The 18,715-nt window shown below is 37.7% G+C and overlaps 1 pseudogene; it reads right to left on the bottom strand.

Annotated features, from left to right (window-relative positions):
* Window positions 1-2,521: 2,521 nt before the first annotated feature.
* LOC128126009 (uncharacterized) overlaps window positions 2,522-18,715 on the bottom strand; it is a 37,335-nt pseudogene continuing 21,141 nt past the window's right edge.

The raw sequence follows: 18,715 nt of genomic DNA, 5'->3' as shown, positions 1-18,715 counted from the left end.
CCATTTATACATTAAGAATAAGATAAAACAAAACAATTCTATGTATGTATCTATGACCTTCTTTCTAATACAAAAAAATCAACACTTTCTATTCTATTCTATGCATGTATGTATGACCTTTTTTCTAAAACCATCTATGTATGTATGTATGACCTTCTTTCATGTATGATTAAATTAATGAGAATCCCCCCTAAATGTAATTCTGCAATGAATTACCAATAAAACAGTTCCTCAAGTTCAAACAAAGGATTCAATGTAAACTAACATGTAACAAGACATCACATGCAACATACTTTCACCTAAATTAATCAAATGGTATATTTCAATATTCATTATTAAGCATCTCAAAAAGCAAATTGTTGTAATTAGAATAAATACCAACTTTGGACAAGGAGTCATCATGGCATAAGTGTTGCAAGAAATATCACAAATTTTACCCTCTTATTGACAAGAAGAGTGCCTTTTACAGCAGATTCCTCATTAAACAAGCGACATTGGATTAGCAAAGGCTGGAGAAATTATTAGGTGACAAAATATTATTACATTTTATCAAATACTTTTAAAAAAATTCAGATAGATTATAACTTACAAAGCATGAATACTAGTTACCGGATCTTTAATTGTCACCTCTCTTCCTCCAAGACCCAATGATGCAATCTCAGGTTTGACCGAGTCAAACTTCTGCCAAATTGAAAAACAGTATCAGAACAAAAAGAAAAATATAAAAAGATTTATGTTCTTACACAGTTCAACTCTGCGTCACTCAATCGCCACCTGTCATGTGCTTATGCAAGCAACATGGGTAGCACAAGAACGAAGGGTTTGTTGAAGTCCTTGTTGGTTAATAGATGTATCTGTGATTTCAAAAAGGGTAAAAATGTCATGAAACTATTTATGTTCAACTTGTTACAGGGGATTGTTGATGCAGTGATGGAATATTTGTGGCTATTTGAAGAGCACAATGTTCTAGAGTACCTAACCCTTGCTGGAGATCATTTATGCCTAAAACCTCATTTAATAAACTCATAATCTTATTATCATCTCTCAAATCATGCTACCCTCACGCAACACATCAATCATGTCATATATCTTCTTATATTCTTTTGATTGTATCTACATTTATTTCAATATATTATTACATGATTTATGTAACAAATATTACATTGTTATCAATTACCATTATTTTGTTACAAACTTTTTGTAATTCTTTTTTTTAGCAATTAACATTAGTTAAATGTATGAAGATTATTTAGAAAAATAAAATAAAAATAAAAATTAGCACCTTCTTAGCGAGAAAAAGTGTAGCATCAATAGCACCCTCTGCATAAATTGATCTCCCACAAAAACTGTGCTGAAACTCAAATGAAACTCTACAAATAATAATAACAATAAATTAAGATTTTTCATAGAGAAATATTCAAAATCAATTAGTTGATTATAATATGAATCAAAAATAAAAAGCTTACGTTCTATCAGGAGATGTGAGATGATACATTAAGATGCTCCACTGAAACACAAACCAATTCAATCTATTGTTTTGGATCTCGTATCAATTGTACCTGATTTCATGTTGAAAGATAATTCAAAATAATAATAATAATAATAATAATATGAATATGAATATATTAATTTGTAGTTCTGGTTACTAGAGATGACATGACAGAACATAGCATGTTGTCTTGCGTTTGGTGGACTGTGACTGGGATAGATGTTGATGAGAATAAATTTGCAATTTTTATCTCTCATATGTGCAAAAGACGTAAATGCCCTCTTCATACCTCATTTATGTCAAAGGAAACTCCAAGTTTCTAGAAACATGAGATGACGGCTTTTGCTGTTCCAGATGTGTCTAGCTTTGTTGATTGATGAGATTCCAACATCTGTTTGGTTTCAAAAACAAAAATGATGTTTAAAAAATTATTTAAGAAATTAAAGGTATGTTTGGGAAAATAAAAGAGGATAAATATGTAAAAAGAAACGGCACCTCTAGGGTATATCCAGAGAATGCTCTAGGAAATTGCTAATCCAACCAAATCTTATCTGCAAGTCACGCAATCAAACAAAGGAAGAAAATAATTAGTCAGTATCAAACATATATATATCCAAAAATACAAGTCAACAAACATAAGTATTATGAGTGTCTATAAATAAAGAGTAAAAAACCACTGTTTCCTATTGATTTGTATTCTATTAGTAGCAACTATGCAATCAAGAAAATGAAGTTTCTTTGATGGTGGTGAAGGAAAGTTAGATTATCTCCATGTGCAAACACATAATGACCATCTTTATGATCTTGGCGCCATGGGGGAGAAGCATTTCGAGCCACACGCTTAACAAGGGGAGAACTAATGTGGTTTGATGGTGAAGACGACTTGAAGATATCGACATCAAAGAGACCGCACTGCTCTAATACTCTCCCAAGAAACCGCACCATTTGGCCACTTTAATTTTGATCTTCTGAAGTATTTTTCTGCACCTTGGCTGCAACAACCTTAACTTAAAAATAGCTACAGCTAATTAATTAACTCATGCACTTGCAAGCAAAAGTTGGGGACACAAGCCATACAAGGGCAAAATAGGAAGATCCAACTTCAAAATAATGCCCCATAATAAGAATAATAAGCCATTGCAATAAACCACTTTTATATAACCACCTTTTAGCTTCTAATTTGGCCCAATCTTGTTTCACCATATGAGAAAGAGAAAGATTCTCCATTTTTTTGGATATATATTTTTGTAATATAAGATAACCAATATGTTGACCAGTCAAAGCCCTGAGGAAAGCAGGGGAAATTAATAAACCTCCAACTAGCCATGGATTTGAATTGAAGGGAACTGGAGATGATGATATGAAGGGTAGAATGAAGGCAACACCAATTGAGAAACTTAAAGAGAATATCCACATAAGCAGGATGCTAAAAAATGATAAGGATAATGAGATTCCAGATGTTGAGCCACCCATCATAACGGATGTACCCCATATCACCATGGATTGCATTATCACTTAGTTGTATAACATGTTGGCTAAACTTTGTTTAAATACAACCATGTATGTTCCCTTAATCATCACATCAAAATTAATATATAAAGATTTAATCATTTACTATTGAATACTGATTAAAGTTAAATTAAATGTACCAAAATGTCAAAATATATGGCGGGATCATGTTGATTTTTGTTATTGAATGCCATTTTAGTGAGTTGAGAAGATGAAGCAGAGGGAAGAAGAAAAGTAAGCACGTTTTCTCCAAGGTGTTCAAGGGAACCCAGTTTTAAAAGTTTCAACTTGTCATTTTGCAAAAGTTTATTACTTTTAATTTGATATAATATTTAAGAAGTTATTTATAATAATAATGATTTGAAATTCAAGAATACCTTTATGTGATATAGAGTTGTATTGTCTGCATAAGCAAAGTCAAGAACTGAAAGACCAGCAACCTTTTTGTAAACTTGAAAATCAGTAGCAGATATTTATGACACCTAATGATCCATGCATGGATCATGAAAGCCCAAAATGTGATGGATTAGTGATTACTAGTGGGCTAGAAGGTGATTTGGGCTCAATGGTTGGGTTGTGCATGGTAACCCACAAATTGAATTAGGGTTGCATGAAGACTAGGGCAACATTTTTAAGGCTTCATAAGTGCTAAAAACGTTACTATTTGCTTCATAAAGCCTCCTAGCCGTTTTTGACACTCTTTGGTGGATTAGGGTGACACTTTAATGCTTCTGATGGCTCATTAATGCTTCTTATGGCTCCTTAATGAAGCATAGACGTTTTTTCTTCATCCTCAAGTGTCTTGGACGTTTTTTTGTGTTATTTCAAGAGTTTCCTTAATTTTCATTTACTAGTTTTAATGAATAATTGGTTGGTTGGCTTGTAACCACCAAATTTGTAATAAAGGCTTCATATAAAGCCAAGTTTATGCATGAGAAAGATAATAGACGAATTTTTAATCAAAGAACCCTTTTGTTCACTTTGAATTATTGTTATAATTCACAAATTATCTTGTTGGGACGTGTTCTTGACTTGATACGAACTCAATCCAATAGGTCTTGGATTGTTTTCACCGGTATACAACTTAATAGGTCTTGAGTTCTTACTAATCTATTCATTTCTTTCCATTCATATATCATTTGTGGTTTCTATTCTCTCTTAATTTACCTAAACACTACCCTACTCACCAAATCAAGCCCATACACGTATCATAAGTGGTATCAGAGAGCATAATGGATTTTGATGATCCGGAGTTCCTACAAAATCTTCGTGAAGCATTAAGAAACATCCAAGAAGGTGGAAATCGAAGGCAACCCCGCCGTGGTGAACATAGGGTTGTGGAAGAATTCAAGGTGTCTGAATTGCCTGAATTTGTTGGTGGAACTGATCCTGAACGCTACTTGGAGTGGGAAAGGAAGATTGAAAGAATGTTCGAGTTCAAAGAAGTGGATGATGAAAAAAGCTGCAAGTATGCCATTCTCAAGCTAAGTGGTGGTGCTTCATTGTGGTTTGAAGGGCTTAAGGCCAAGAGAACCCGTGAAGGCAAAGAAAAAATTTGTTCTTGGCTTTCTCTAAAACGAAAGCTAAGAAAGAGATATGTTCCTTCTACTCATAGAATTGCCACTTACAAGAAGATTGCTGATTTGAGGCAAGGAAAAATGAGTGTTGGAGAATACATTGATGAATTTGAGAAGTTGACCTTGATGGGGGATATTGAAGAAATTGAAGAACAAAAAATGACTCGTTTTCTAAAAGGGTTGAACTACAACATTGCCAATGTTGTGGAGTTGTATCCTTATGCTGATTTTGGAACTCTTTGTGGTTTGTGTTTGAAGTTGGAGGGGCAAGCCAAAGCACGTTATGGTGGGAGTTCAAGTTCAAGTCTCGAAAATCTCAAGTCAAAGTCGTGGTCCAAGCCCGAGTCTAGCAATAGACAAAATTCTGTTTCTACTCCTTCTGGTTCTAGTAGTGTTCCCGTTGCTCCCAAACTTACTAGTGGTACCAAAGAAACTAGTTTGGCGAAAATTAGATGTTTCAAGTGTCAAGGTTTTGGTCATTACCAAAATGCTTGTCTAAACAAAAGGGTGGTGACTTTAAGGGAGGCCATTGAATGTCGTGAAGAGTTGGAGGAAGAAGAGAGGTTGGCGGGTATTTTTTATGATACACAACAACAAGAGGAAGAAGAGGAGGAGGTAGAGTAAGAAGCACCGGTGTATGATACAGTTTTGGTGCTTAGAACCCTTAAAACTCAAGGGGTTCAAACCGGGGCTGATATGGATCAACGAGACCAATTGTTTCACACCAAATGTTTGGTTAGTGACAAGTGGTGTAGTTTGATTATTGATGGTGGAAGTTGTACTAATGTTGCTTCTAATGAAATGGTGACCAAATTGGGTTTGTCTACTACAAACCACCCAAAACCATATGTTCTTCATTGGTTGGATGATGGAAGCAAAATAAAGGTGACAAAACTGATGGGTTTTGAGCATTCTAACACTTCCTAAGTGTACATGCAACCCTAATAACCTTGGATCTATGTTTGTCTAATTACCATGCAAAGTTGAATTCCAAGGTTATATTCCTATCTAGCATACATGGGGAACAATTTTAACTTGAATCATAGATAGAATAACTTACCTTGTTGTTGCTTGTGTTCCTTGAAACCTTGTGAGCTTAGCACCCCAAGTGTGATGCCTCAAATGCTTCACACAACACCAAATGCTCTTGGAAAGACTCTTGAGATAACACACACTTCTCAAAATCGGCCAAGCCCTCTAGTTCCTTAGTAGTAGTCCGATTTTGGTGGAGAATATGCTTCTTATATAGTGTTGACACATCTAGGGTTACACCATGTAAACCCTAATGTGTCATGACTCTTCATTTCCATGACCCATGGGTTTGTAACTCCCATGGAGCATCCATGGAGCATCCTATGGGTAGAACCCAACTTGATAATCCATGGAGCCTCTTAGCCCACTATACAAGATATGGATGATTTACACAATCAACCCATATATTTAATTAGTTATCCTTTGATCACTTAATTAATTCCAAATTAATTCTTTGATCAACTAATCAAATAATATTATTAATATATTAGAACTTATAATATATTAATAATCTCCAAGTGTTATTTCTCTCATTTAGTCTATCCAATTGCATGGTGCCATGCAACCCAAATGGACCATGCCGGGTCGGGTCAAGTACAAGCCCGAAATAGTTATGGACTTAGACACCTTATCCAACAGTCTCCCACTTGGATAAGTCTAATAACTATATCTCTAGTACTTCAGGAACCGATCGGCAATCGTAGCTCTTTCAAGGTCTCTCGAAACTGAGAAGATGATAGTACGCCATTTAAGATAAGTGATCATATAATCCTCCGTTCTAGATATCAGCCGGACAAATACATGGAACATTGTCTTACTTCTTGTCCAGCATTTGTTTCTCGATTTCCGATTTGTTTGACATAGAACTTAATTGAACACATCAACTTAGTTCTGACCGGGCCCGGTACATGGGTCAAAACAAAATCATCGAGGGGCCCAGATATCAGCTTCTAATCCAAGAAGGAACAGATAAACTTCGACTCATATGTTTGTTCTACCACTCATTGAACTACACACAAAAGTACGTTTTATAACATCGAGTTACCAATGCGGTTTCGTACAGTCAATGCATAACCAACTTGTAAGTAACAAATCATATCTCTAGGTTTGAAAACTTATATGATATTACCGTCTCACGATCACTCGAGATAGAATTCCATGAAGTGATTCCAGTGAGCGTGGGTTGAGTCCAATGCTCAGAACTTATGAGCACTCATGATTGTTGTAGCCTTGTCCAACACCTTGGACCTCTACAACCCATCATGACAGTCTTGATTCATACCTACTTCCGACATATGACCGACTGTGGAGGTTTGAATAATATGTTATACCAAACAAAATTATTCTGGAAGTCAAAACATGCAAAAGAAATATGGTAAACGATCGACAAGAGATAGCAACACTTTACTCATAAATAAAATTCCTTTTATTCATCATCTAATGTCAATTACACTTTACAAATTTCTGGGTTATCTAACTACTAAAACTTATATCATCCTTCAGCCCTATGCTCCGAGCATGCTGGAGATGCTTAACCCTACTCAGTCCCTTCGTGAGGGGATCTGCTGGGTTCTCATCTGATGATACCCTCTTTGCCACGAGGAGTCCTTCTTCGATCCGATGTCTAATGAAATGGTATTTTCTGTCGATGTGCCTGGATCTCCCATGATCCCTTGGTTCCTTGGCTAAGGCAACAGCACTTTCACTATCACAGAAAATTTCCATTGGCTCTTTAATAGCTGGTACAACTCCAAGGTCTCCAATGAAGTTCTTCAGCCATATCGCTTCCTTTGCTGCTTCGCTAGCTGCAATATACTCTGATTCACAAGTAGAATCTGCCACTGTCTCTTGCTTGGAACTCTTCCAAGAAATTGCTCCTCCGTTTAGGGTAAAGACCCAGCCCGACTGAGAGCGGAAATTATCCCTATCAGTCTGGAAGCTAGCATCACTATACCCTACAACTCTCAAGTCATCACTCCCACCGAGGGTAAGGACCCAGTCCTTAGTCCTCCGTAGGTACTTGAGGATATTCTTTACCGCAGTCCAGTGTGCCTTGCCAGGGTTCGCCTGATACCTGCTAACCATGCTCAAGGCAAAAGCTACATCGGGTCGAGTACACGTCATAGCATACATGATCGATCCTACAGCCGAAGCATAAGGTGTTCGACTCATTTCTGCTATCTCAGCCTCAGTGCTAGGGCTTTGTGTCTTACTCAATCTGGTGTTACTCTGGATGGGTAACTCTCCTTTCTTGGAATCCTGCATGCTGAATCGCTTCAGCACTTTATCCAAGTAGGTACTCTGACTAAGTCCAATTAGTCTTTTACTCCGATCTCTCAAGATTCTTATCCCTAGAATATAGGCAGCTTCACCAAGGTCCTTCATAGCGAAACACTTCCCAAGCCAGGACTTTACTTCCTGCAGGGTTGGAATGTCGTTTCCTATGAGTAGTATGTCATCCACATACAATACCAAAAAGCTAACTATACTCCCACTAGCCTTGACATACACACAAGATTCATCTTCACTCCTAGAAAAGCCAAATTCCTTGACCTTTTCATCAAAGCAAAGATTCCATCTGCGAGGAGCTTGCTTCAATCCATAAATGGATTTCTCAAGCTTACACACTCTATTAGGGTACTCGTTGCTGACAAAACCCTCTGGCTGACTCATGTAAACATCTTCAGCCAGCTTCCCATTAAGGAAAGCGGTTTTGACATCCATCTGCCATATTTCATAATCATGAAACGCAGCTATGGCTAACAGAACCCGAATAGACTTAATCTTGGCTACTGGAGAAAAGGTCTCATCATAGTCCACTCCAGGAATTTGAGAGAAGCCCTTTGCAACCAGTCTAGCCTTATAAGTGTGTACTTTACCATCCATGTCAGTCTTCTTCTTGAAGACCCATTTGCACCCTACTGTCTTACGACCTGGTACATTTTCAACCAAGTTCCAAACTTGATTGTCATACATGGATTGTATCTCGCTATCCATAGCCTCTTTCCATTTAGCAGACTCGGGGCCTGCCATGGCTTCCTCGTAGCTGTTAGGGTCATCTTGACTTACTAGTGTTTCATCACTAATAAGTGTCTCACCTTCTGCAGTAATATGGAATCCATAGTAATGCTCAGGTGCACTCCTAACTCTCGTGGAACGTCTCAGAGGTACAGATTTGTCAATTTGCTCAACAGGAGTTTCCTCCTCAAGTTGAGGGCTAGAGTTTGAAGTTCCTTCATCGCTTGACTCTTGAATTTCTTCAAGATCAATTTGCCTCCCACTGTCTCCTTGGCTTATAAACTCTCTTTCTCGAAAGACTCCTCTTCTTGCTACAAAGACCACATTGTCACTAGGTCTGTAGAAGAGGTAACCAAAGGAATGCTGTGGGTAGCCGATGAAAATACACCTCTCGCTTCGAGGTTCGAGCTTATCATGAGTCTCGCGTCTCACGAAAGCCTCGCAACCCCAAATCTTGATGTGGTCTAGTTTAGGTACTTTACCAGTCCACATCTCGTGAGGAGTTTTGGCAACTTTCTTTGTAGGGACTAGATTGAGGATATGGGCGGCAGTCTCTAAGGCATACCCCCAGAATGAGATTGGTAGCGTAGCTCGACTCATCATGGAACGAACCATATCTAACAAGGTTCGATTACGCCTCTCAGCCACACCATTCAACTGTGGTGTCCTGGGAGGTGTCAATTGTGAGACTATCCCACATTCCCTTAGATAGTCGAGGAACTCTGAACTAAGATACTCACCACCACGATCGGATCGAAGCATCTTAATGTTCCTGCCCAATTGATTCTCGACTTCCTGTTTAAATTCCTTAAACCTCTCGAAAGTCTCTGACTTATGCTTGATCAAGTAGACATATCCATATCTACTATAATCATCAGTAAAAGTCAAATAATAACGATTAGCATCCCTTGTGGCATGTTTGAATGGTCCACACACATCCGTGTGTATAAGGTCCAACAAACCTTCACCCCTCTCACATGAACCTGTGAAGGGTGACTTTGTCATTTTTCCAAGTAAGCATGATTCGCAACTATCATCTGACTTTAGGTCAAACGACTCCAAGACTCCATCTTTTTGGAGTTGGCCTATGCGTTTCTTGCTTATATGTCCAAGACGACAATGCCATAATGATGCTTTATCCAAGTTATTATTAGTAGAATCAATACACAAAACATTATTTCCCAAGTTATCTACAACAGATACAGCTTCATACACACCATCACAAGGTAATGCTTTAAAATAAAAGACATTATTATAGAAAACTTCTATAGAACCAACTTCATTATTAAATGAAAAGGTAAACCCTTGTTTGTACAAAGCATGAAAGGAAATAATATTTCTTGCCATTCCTGGCGAATAACAACACTTATTCAAATCTAAACTAAACCCACTACTTAGCGATAAAGTATAAACTCCAATCTTGGTAACAGGTATAGCTTTCCTATTCCCCATGATCAAGTTTATCCTTCCTTGCTCCACATCCTCACTTCTTCTTAGTCCCTGCAAGTCACAACAAATGTGAATACCACAACCGGTATCAAGGACCCAAGATTTAGAATGGGGTGAGTTATTAGAAATGATAGTGTAAATACCTGCATGGTTGGGTTTAACTTTCCCATCCTTCACATCTTGCTGGTATTTTGGGCAGTTCCGCTTCCAATGAGCTTTTTCATGGCAATAGAAGCATTCAGCCTCTTTTGGGTCAGAAGAAGGAGTAACGAAACCTTTCTTGGTTCCACTTGAAGAAGAGCCATCAAGGGTCCGAGCCTTGGTACCCTTAGAAGAGCTCTTTCTCTTCCTCCCTCGATTCTTCCCGATTGCCAAAACCGGAGTAGAGTTTTGAGTAGGAGTGATAGCAACCGACTTCCCCTTAAGACCTGTTTCTGCGGTCTTGAGAAGTCCCTGAAGTTTGCTGAGGGTGACTTCTTCCTTGTTCATGTGATATGTCATGCGGAATTGATCATAGCACGATGGTAAGGAATGCAAAATAATATCTATTGCAAGATCCTCCGGGAAGTTCACATTAAGCTTCAGCAAACGATCCACATACCTTTGCATTTTCTGCATGTGGCTCGTGACGGATTCCCCGTCCTTCATCATGGTTGTTATCATGGAGCAGATGATCTCATACCTCTCTTGTCTTGCACTTTGATGGTATCTTTCCATCAAATCTTGGTGCATGTCATAAGGGTAGAAATCTTCATAAGACTTTTGGAGTTCCGCTGTCATCGTGGCCGTCATGATGCAAGCCACTTTCGTAGCATCCCTTTCATGTGCCCGAAACTCAGCGATCTCCTGAGGAGTTGCAGTGGACTCATTAATCTCCTTAAGCTCCTTGTCAAGGACATATTCTTTGTCCTCGTAGCGGGTAATCATCCTGATGTTTCTGATCCACTCATTGAAGTTGGATCCATCAAAGGTGACTTTCCCACACAAGTTCATAAGGGTAAAGGAGCCATTAGGATTAGAGCCAGAAGCATTGTTGAAAGACATCTGAAGGAAGGAGGACAAGATTAGTTTAGATATAAGAGAGTCCTTAATAAAACACCCAAATGTAATATTAAGGCTAGGATCCAATCACAATATAATATAACTTAGAAGAGGTATGCCGTAATCTAAGCTATATCATATTTGAAAGGTAGGTGAATGACGATTCACCAATTTCCACCACGAAAACCGCAATATTTTAGTATTAGGTTTTTGAATGGTTCTTAGAAATTCCTAGATTCTTTGAGATTCAATGAACTTTTCAAAGGCATGTTTCAATCTCGAGTGTGCCCTCCAAGTTTTGTGACTGGGATACCGAGGATCACAAAACGAGGTGTGAAGTAACCATGCAAATCACTTGGTACCCTTAAAGTTTATCACTCAATCGATGTGCCGGTTAACCACACACGCTCCATCGATACTATAATAAACCTTAAGTCACCCTTTACCTACCTTGTTAAGTCCAAGTTAGTGTGCCGGTTAACCACACACGCTCCACCAACGACTTAATCAAAGTGTAAAGTGTAATTTCATGGAATAGCACCTTATTCACATTTTTCCTAAAGTAACTAAGATTGGGAATTTAATAAAACATTTAGTTACTTTATAATATTCATCATACTTTGAATGAGAATTAATAAGTCCTTGTCTTACCCGTTCGGCTAACGACCCTCCACCGATCAAGCAAGCGGTGGGTGAGAGTGGACACCCATTAAGTCACCATTTTATAGGCAACAACCTTATACCCACCTTATAGACCGGCTTCGTGAATGAGGCGTACTAGCGGTAAGACGACTTTGTTCTTATACATATATATATAATTATTAAATCATAATAATATAAGTATAAGGGTTGAATTTTAACTTTTAAAATTCTAGGGGTTGGAACTAAAGTTTTAACTTAACTTTACTTGTTCCAAAACTTGAGGGCAAGTTTTGTAATCTTTCAAAACTTTTCATTTCTTGTAACTTATGAGTTTAATAGAGTAATAAAATGAGAACTTTTCATTTTTCTAACTCTTGTGTTCTTTTAATGGTTTTTTAATCCAAGAGACTTTTGGTTTTCCATAACTTGAGGACAAGTTATGGACTCCATTAAAACACATTATGATCATGAATTAATCTACCACATAGGTTACAAATAATTCCTATGATCATCTAAACATCATAAGAACAAGAACATGAACATGAACACTTTCAAGAATCAAAATCACATTTAATCTTTGTAATTTTGATGACTAGTTGTTGTAAATGAGTTAGAAAAGACATTACACCTTCTAAAATAAGTTTTCAAGTACCAAAACATTTTAGGGTAATGATTCTAATCCATTTCCAGCAACACAAGTCGAAATTCTGCACTCTGTCGGCCCTACTCGCCGAGTGCATAAACCTACTCGCCGAGTAGGTTGAAGATACACATGAACTCGTCGAGTCCTCCCCATGGACTCGCCGAGTCCATCAGTCAGACAGCAAGATTTTCGACTTTCTTCAACTTTTAAGCACAAATAACAAACAAACAAGCCTAGGCTCTGATACCACTGATGGGTTTTGAGCATTCTAACACTTCCTAAGTGTACATGCAACCCTAATAACCTTGGATCTATGTTTGTCTAATTACCATGCAAAGTTGAATTCCAAGGTTATATTCCTATCTAGCATACATGGGGAACAATTTTAACTTGAATCATAGATAGAATAACTTACCTTGTTGTTGCTTGTGTTCCTTGAAACCTTGTGAGCTTAGCACCCCAAGTGTGATGCCTCAAATGCTTCACACAACACCAAATGCTCTTGGAAAGACTCTTGAGATAACACACACTTCTCAAAATCGGCCAAGCCCTCTAGTTCCTTAGTAGTAGTCCGATTTTGGTGGAGAATATGCTTCTTATATAGTGTTGACACATCTAGGGTTACACCATGTAAACCCTAATGTGTCATGACTCTTCATTTCCATGACCCATGGGTTTGTAACTCCCATGGAGCATCCATGGAGCATCCTATGGGTAGAACCCAACTTGATAATCCATGGAGCCTCTTAGCCCACTATACAAGATATGGATGATTTACACAATCAACCCATATATTTAATTAGTTATCCTTTGATCACTTAATTAATTCCAAATTAATTCTTTGATCAACTAATCAAATAATATTATTAATATATTAGAACTTATAATATATTAATAATCTCCAAGTGTTATTTCTCTCATTTAGTCTATCCAATTGCATGGTGCCATGCAACCCAAATGGACCATGCCGGGTCGGGTCAAGTACAAGCCCGAAATAGTTATGGACTTAGACACCTTATCCAACAAAAACAGGTTAGAGTTGGTCTAACTATGGGGTCTTATGAAGATGAAGTGTTGTGTGATGTTATTCCTATGGATGCATGTCATATTTTGTTGGGGCGTCATTGGCAATTTGATAGGGACGTGTTACATAGAGGGGGGAGCAATGAATATGAGTTGAAACACAATAATAAAAAAATTGTGTTAAAACCCATGTCCCCAACGGCCATAAGGTCCATGAATTCTAAACAAGTAAAAAAACCTAATCTTTCTATGTTTGCTAGTGAAAGGGAGGTGGAGCAAGTTCTTGACAAAGGTGATGTTATCTACATGCTTGTGGCCAAAGAGCATGCAAGGGTGGAGAAGATGGTGCATGGAGAAAACGCTATTGCTGATTTGCTTTTGGAGTTTCAAGATGTGTTTCCAAGCGAATTACCACCGGGTTTGCCTCCAATCCGTGGTATCGAACACCAAATTGACCTTATTCTGGGTGCTCCTTTGCCCAATAAAGCTGCCTATAGATGTAATCCGGAGGTGACAAAAGAGTTGCAAAAACAAATTGATGAACTCATGAAAATGGGTTATGTTCGTGAAAGCCTAAGTCCTTGTGCTGTTCCAGTTTTGTTGGTTCCAAAAAAAGATGGTTCTTGGAGGATGTGTGTTGATAGTAGGGCCGTTAATAACATCACCATAAAATACCGATTTCCTATTCCTAGAATTGATGATTTGTTGGACGAGTTGCATGGTTCTATTGTGTTCTCAAAAATTGATTTGAGAAGTGGTTACCATCAAATTCGTATGCGTGAAGGGGATGAATGGAAAACAGCCTTTAAAACTAAACATGGCTTGTATGAATGGACCGTGATGCCTTTCGGTCTAACTAATGCACCTAGCACTTTCATGCGACTAATGAATGAAGTGCTAAAATCTTTTTTGGGCAGGTTTGTGGTTGTGTACCTTGATGATATCTTGGTATATAGCAAGAGCTTGGAGGATCATTTGGTGCACTTAAAACAGGTTTTCGAGACGCTTAGAGCTCAAAAACTCTATGGGAAGCAAGAAAAATGTTCGTTTTTGGTGGAAGAAGTGGCATTTTTGGGTTTTGTGGTGTCAAGAAATGGCGTGTCCGTGGACCCATCCAAGACTGAAGCAATCAAGTCATGGCCTATTCCTACTAATATTTCTGAAGTTAGATCATTTCATGGTCTTGCTTCTTTCTATAGAAGATTTGTTCGTGATTTTAGCACCATTGCAAGTCCCATAACAGGTTGTTTGAAGAAAGGAGTCTTTGCATGGGGAGAAGAAGCTCAAAAGGCATTTGAGAAACTCAAGGCATTGTTGTGTGATGCTCCTATTTTGGCTCTTCCTGATTTTTCTCAACCATTTGAAGTGGAGTGTGATGCAAGTGGAGTTGGTATTGGGGCTGTTTTGATCCAATCCAAACGTCCTATTGCTTATTTTTCTGAAAAGTTGGGTGGTGCTCGTTTGAATTATTGCACTTATGATAAGGAGTTTTATGCTATTGTCCGTGCTTTAGATCATTGGAGTCATTATTTGCGTGCAAATCATTTTATTTTGCATTCTGATCATGAATCCTTAAAGTACATCAATGGGCAACAAAAGTTGAGCACAAGACATGCAAAGTGGGTGGAGTTCTTGCAATCCTTTCATTTCTCATGCAAATACAAGGATGGTAAAAGCAATGTGGTGGCTGATGCACTCTCGAGGCGTTACTCATTGTTGGTGACTTTGGATGTTCGTTTCTTGGGATTTGAAACTCTAAAGGACCATTATCAATCTGATATGGACTTTGGAGATATGTTTTTGAAATGTGCAGGTGGTCCTAATGGTGAATTTGTGATTCAAGATGGCTTTCTATTCAAAGGCAATCGCCTTTGTGTCCCAAAACATGCAATACGGGAGTTGTTGATTCGTGAAGCTCATGGCGGTGGTTTGGCTGGTCATTTTGGCATTACCAAAACTTTGCAGGTGCTTAAAGAACATTTCTTTTGGCCGAAGATGTTGGGGGATGTAACCAACATAGTGGGCAAGTGTGTTACATGTCATATGGCAAAAACAACTTTCAAGCATGGTGTTTACACTCCTTTGCCGGTTCCTATTCGTCCTTGGGAAGATGTGTCCATGGATTTCATTATGGCTTTGCCTAGAACTCAAAGGGGGAAGGATTCCATTATGGTGGTGGTGGATAGGTTTTCAAAAATGGCTCACTTTGTGCCATGTCATAAAACAAATGATGCATCTAACGTGGCTGATTTGTACTTTAAAGAGGTGGTTCGTTTGCATGGTATTCCTAAAACAATTGTTTCTGATAGGGATTCCAAGTTTCTAAGTTACTTTTGGAACACTTTGTGGAGGAAAGTCGGTACTAAGTTACTTTTTAGTACATCCCATCATCCACAAACGGATGGGCAAACGGAGGTGACTAATAGAACTTTGGGTACTTTGTTGAGAGGGTTGGTTAGCAAAACTCAAAAAGATTGGGACATCAAACTTGCACATGCTGAATTTGCCTATAATCGTTCTCCTACTTATGCTACAGGTCACTCTCCTTTTGAGGTGGTGTATGGTGTGAATCCTTACATGCCTTTGGATTTGATTCCATTGCCAAAGGATGAATTGGTTCACAAGGATGCTAATGACAAGTTGAAGGCTATGATGAAACTACACCAACAAGTTCGTGAGAAGATTGAAGCCGTGAATGAGTTGTACAAACAGAAGTCCAACAAGCATAGGAAACCACGTGTCTTTCAAGATGGTGACTTGGTGTGGGTGTATATGAGGAAAGAACGTTTTCCTAACAAAAGGAAAAACAAGTTGATGCCAAGAGCTGAAGGTCCTTACAGAGTGGTGTCACGTGTCAATGATAATGTTTATAAGGTAGATTTGGGAGGAGACCATGGAGTGCATGCTACCTTTAATGTGGGAGATCTTTCACCTTATCTGGATGATGATGGACTTGATGAATTGAGGTCAATTCCTTTCAAAGGGGGAGGGGATGATCCATGCATGGATCATGAAAGCCCAAAATGTGATGGATTAGTGATTACTAGTGGGCTAGAAGGTGGTTTGGGCTCAATGGTTGGGTTGTGCATGGTAACCCACAAATTGAATTAGGGTTGCATGAAGACTAGGGCAACATTTTTAAGGCTTCATAAGTGCTAAAAACGTTACTATTTGCTTCATAAAGCCTCCTAGCCGTTTTTGACACTCTTTGGTGGATTAGGGTTACACTTTAATGCTTCTGATGGCTCATTAATGCTTCTTATGGCTCCTTAATGAAGCATAGACGTTTTTTCTTCATCCTCAAGTGTCTTGGACGTTTTTTTTGTGTTATTTCAAGAGTTTCCTTAATTTTCATTTACTAGTTTTAATGAATAATTGGTTGGTTGGCTTGTAACCACCAAATTTGTAATAAAGGCTTCATATAAAGCCAAGTTTATGCATGAGAAAGATAATAGACGAATTTTTAATCAAAGAACCCTTTTGTTCACTTTGAATTATTATTATAATTCACAAATTATCTTGTTGGGACGTGTTCTTGACTTGATATGAACTCAATCCAATAGGTCTTGGATTGTTTTCACCGGTATACAACTTAATAGGTCTTGAGTTGTTACTAATCTATTCATTTCTTTCCATTCATATATCATTTGTGGTTGCTATTCTCTCTTAATTTACCTAAACACTACCCTACTCACCAAATCAAGCCCATACACGTATCACCTAATGTAAAAAGATCCTGCACCACTAAATAAAAATCGAACAAAAAAACCATGAATTTGAGATAAAATAAATAAAAAGAAAACTAACATTTTATATAGTTTAAAAAAGGAATATCACCTGATCAAGAATTTGACCAGAGGGGTATTTTGCTACCAATGCATAGCTCTCAATCGCCCATGGGTTTGGACCCGCCTATCAAAATTAAGTGACAATTGACAAATTAATTAAGAAAATTAATTTTTTTTAAAAAGGAATCTCATTAAACACGACCTGAAAAATAGCAGATGCTCCACCATCGCCCATGGCTTCCAAGTCTATAGCCAAATGTATACTTCTACTCCATGGATGCTGTACAGATTTTATAAGTTAAGTTATAACTTAAACACATGATTAAAAATAATGGTAAGAGAGAAATACCTGAGTAATAAAGCTATGGGCTCCATTTAAGCCTTCTTCTTCCCCGGTGTTAAACAAGAAAATAACAGAGTTCTTGAAACATAAGACTCCATTTTCATTTTGAAGTTGATTAAAAGAATAAGAGGTAAATCATAAATGGAAGAAACTTACGCTGAGAAGACAGTGTCTATGTGGGAAAAAACCAAAATCGCACTATCTACTTCTTCGGATGTATATTTTGGCGAGATTCTTAAAACAACATGTTTAAGATCTAAATAGATAGAACAAAATCATATTTGCTTGTAAAGTCCACCGACGAGCCTATTAGCACTAGAACTTGCGTGAAAAAGATCAGCATCGACGTCGACTTCCCAGTGAGTTGTCGTCTTTATTTGCGTGTAAGTGCATGAGTTAATTAATTCGCTGTAGCTATTTTTAAATTAAGATTGTGTAGAAAGAACAAAATCATATTTCAATAATTATATTGAACTTTTTTTTTTTTACCAAAATAGGTCTGATCTTACTTGGCTCTCTGAACCATATGCTCTGGTAAAGAAAACAACCCGTAAATTATTCAACAAGTATGCAACCAATACTCCACATGTCACATGGGTAGCTCCATCCAATGCATAGAACTTTCCATAATCGTATCTGTGACATCCCCAAAATCTTGGCCAAAAAAGACCAATTTTCATTTATGATTTTAAAATAATTTCAGAGTAAATCCTTTTGATTTGAAAGAGTTGTGGAATTTGTTCCCAAAAACAAAACATGATAAAACAATGTTTACCAAAGCATTTCAAAAAAAGAAATGTATTTTCATTATATAATCAAAACTCGGGGTGTCATGTTCCGATACAGACCAATAAGCATAAACAATAACATTGCAAGTCATTCAACAAATATATACATATACAGACTTGTAAACAAAACAACTTGATGGTTCATCCATCTTATGCCCTTGCGCCACTTCTTGTAATACAAATAAAACTGAGTGGGTCAGGCTTGGGAGCCTGGTGAGCATATAGGGTTTTCAACCCACAATACTTATATTTAATTTCCACCAACCAACAATAACCCAATTACCCATTCCCGTTATTCTCACTTTATGTCCCTAAGACAACTAACATAAGGGACCTCGTCTAAGAATATTTCATCGGGGCGACAACACATGCT

This window comes from Lactuca sativa, chromosome 5, assembly GCF_002870075.4.
Source record: "Lactuca sativa cultivar Salinas chromosome 5, Lsat_Salinas_v11, whole genome shotgun sequence".
Lineage (NCBI taxonomy): Eukaryota > Viridiplantae > Streptophyta > Magnoliopsida > Asterales > Asteraceae > Lactuca > Lactuca sativa.
The sequence above is the reverse complement of the archived record's forward strand: the minus strand, read 5'-3'. Positions and strand labels throughout refer to the sequence as shown.